Source organism: Mus caroli, chromosome 10 (assembly GCF_900094665.2).
Source record: "Mus caroli chromosome 10, CAROLI_EIJ_v1.1, whole genome shotgun sequence".
Classification (NCBI taxonomy): Eukaryota; Metazoa; Chordata; class Mammalia; order Rodentia; family Muridae; genus Mus; species Mus caroli.
The window spans coordinates 39,062,566-39,065,854 of record NC_034579.1 but is presented as its reverse complement, the minus strand read 5'-3'; the positions used below and the strand labels follow the sequence as shown (position 1 = coordinate 39,065,854).

Below are 3,289 nucleotides of genomic sequence, written 5' to 3'. Positions count from 1 at the left end.
GCATAAGATGTGTAGTAGGGAGTTATTTCACCTATTTAAATTCCTTGCACATATGTTTATAATTCATAATGTGCTTCTTTAATGGATTCCCACAAGAGTTTATAAAAGGCTCTCAGTATTTTCTGTACCTGAAGTTTCTCCACAAAGGAATGTGTTTACATTGTTTTCCTTAAACATCAACTAACTACCTTATGAAAATATTTCACCAGGGATTTGCCTTGTTTATTTTTGCAATATGCATTACAGATATGCATTCCCTTACTACTGCTTGTGGGCAAAATTTGAGCAAATTATCATAGCCTTTAGAGCTTGAAAATGAAAAAGCTAAGGGATATAGTGGAAGAAGTAAGCATAAACACAGCTTGAGAATCAATTGATGCTTGCTGTAGAACAAATATATTTAGAATGAGTTGAGAATGACATGAGTTTCCTGTAGGAATAGGAAACTTCTTAAAGACCATTCTCACAAATGTTGAAAATCCAAAATCATCACTTCACGCATCTAGAAGGCCCATTTTGGAATCATCATTGGCCTTCACAGGAGGCTGTAGTTTCAAATTGCTTATCTCAGAGAGAAACATGATCACACCAAAGAGTGACATGGATGCTATAAGGAGGCCTACTGGTAACATCACGTACAAATGTTTGCTTCTTAAAGCTTCTTTCTTAACAGGAAAATCATATGGAAAGTCCAGAGTGGTTTGGCCATAAAGATCTACCACGTGGTTCCAGATCACAGAAACAAATGTGAACATGCTGCTAACAAAGTTAAGGCAGAGATCTTGTAGCAATATATCTGCATCTCCACTAGTGGGTTTTTCATGCAGCTGATTTTAATGGCCATTACACTGAAAAGCAGAACCACAGGCTTCATCAAAATGGCCAATATTATCAGGTTCTGTGCATACATAAATTCAGTTGAAATGCTCCAAGTTGAATCAATAGGGGTGTATACCAGCATCTTGGTTTGTGTTCCAGAGATGTTAAACTGCTGAGGGTAATATGCTTCCCACAGGCCAAAGGACACAAACTGCACAACATTGCTGTCAAATTCCCATAGGCGCCAGGATAAGATGCTTGCAATAAGTATTTCAAGCATGAAAGCTGCTAAGCTGCTGAGGAGGCTGCTCAGCTTATAGATGCAGTCCTTCTCATTGATAAATCTGTAAGTGACATTAAACAAGTATAACGTCAAATAATGACACAAAAGAATCTGGGACAACTATAGTCACATTACATGGAGCAGTAAGATCTCATACCCAGTCTGTGATTTCACATAATTACATATCCACGAAATAGTGTTTACCATACTACAAGTAACTGTATAAGAAGCCTGGATATCCATGACACTCAGAGGATTACTGTCTTCAAGTAATTTTGTGTCAAAAGTTTGTGTATCTGTCAACTACTAAAATGTAATTTTATATTAACTAAGAATGCTCGCCCTTGGAATTAATAGTATAAAAAATAAATTTTTATTGTCATCTATGATATGATGTTTATCACCTGTGAATTCACTTCACAAATATAATAAATACATGAAAGCATCAAATACAGGAATGCTCAAATATCATTTCTAAATTATATTATAGGACTGTCATGTGACTATTATAAACTGAAGTGTGCTGAAAGAACAAGTAAAATGAAAACTAATTGACATGGCATAATGATGAATGTACAAATTCCATACATGAAACATGTATAGTCTTATATATGTATACAGGCTTTGATAGACACATTGTCATGAAACCATACTCTTGCAAACAAGAACACATCAAAATTACATGCCAAACAGAACTCTTTGTGGAAAAACTTTACAGTGTTGCACGTCTTTGTGGCATATTTTTTTTGAAATGTGAAAATCTTTCAAAAGCTATAGAAATTTTTCATTAAGGGCACAGTTACAATGAATTTCAAAATATGTAAATATCTAGGCCACAGCTACTCCTCAGTGAGAGGGTGATTGCTGCTCTTGTGAAAGGGCCTAAAATTATTCTTCAGTGCCAAATTCTGAATTCTACACACAAATCAGGAAGACTTGTTGAAACTTACATAATTTAAATATAATGTATTCAAATGCCCATTTTCAATTATGAACTTTATTTGATTGTTGTACATATACTATACTGACTATCTTTTGTCTATCTTTTAGAAAAAAATAGACTCCATTTGTAATGTATGCACAAATTCATTTAGATCTGTACTATGTTAAAACTTTGGATATAGTTACTGTTAATGCTCATAGAAAACTGTGAACCAAGGCATTCCATGGGGTACTTGAAAAGAAAACCACAGGGGGAAATGTTTGTATCTACCAGATATGTGGTATATTTCATTGCCTCTGTACATGCAGATGTGTTGAGGGTACTAAAATCAGCATCTAGTTGCTAGGAAAACTTCCCTCCCAGGCATCCACTCTTTAATACTTACTAGGGAATGTGCTTCCCTAATTGGAGAAGATAGTAGCTGTACCACTTGGCAAGTTAAAGCAGAAAGATAGGATTTCTTTTTTTTTTTTAAACATTATATTTTATTAGTTGAAGTTAAAAAATAATTACATAATTTCCTTCTTCTCTTTCTCCCCTCCAGCCTTTCCTATTTATATTACCCCCTTACTCCCAAATGGATGGCTACATTTTCTTTATTTATATAAAATGTTATTTTTCAAAAACTATACACACCCACATATATTTCTAAGTATATATCTAAAATCTTCTCATTGTATAGAATGTTACTTGTATTTATATTTCAAATCTGATCACTTGATATTTTTTAACCAATAGGAAGATTCTTTCCAGGGTGTCTTAGGGTTTTATTGTGATGAAGATACACCATGACTACAACAACTCTTTTTTTCCCAAGATACTTTCTTTATATATATTTCAAATGCTATCCTGAAATTTCCCTATACCCTCCCCATGCCATTCTTCCCTACCCACCCACTCCCACTTCTTGGCCCTGTCATTACCCTGTACTGGGGCATATAAAGTTTTCAATACCAAAGGGCGAGAGATAGTATTTAAATTGATGGTATCTTCAGTAATACCCTGTTCATATCTTCTTACTTACCAAGGCAAATCTGTGNCAGTGAACTGCAGGAACAGTGAATATTGATTTACAACAAGACAAAGGTGGAAAATGTTGTTATGCCACACAGATGAACTAGTCTAGAAGGATNAGGTTCTGCCTATGTCTGAATCCAATGGAGTAGATCTATCTCTTTCATACAGACCCGTTTTAAAACCCACTATCCAACTTATGTAATGTTTTACCTCCGTGTATAAATGAT

At 34.6% G+C, this 3,289-nt stretch overlaps 1 pseudogene; it reads right to left on the bottom strand.

The window, feature by feature from the left end:
• Positions 1-494: 494 nt before the first annotated feature.
• Positions 495-1,345, bottom strand: LOC110303543 (annotated as a pseudogene).
• Between the last annotated feature and the right edge of the window lie 1,944 nt (positions 1,346-3,289).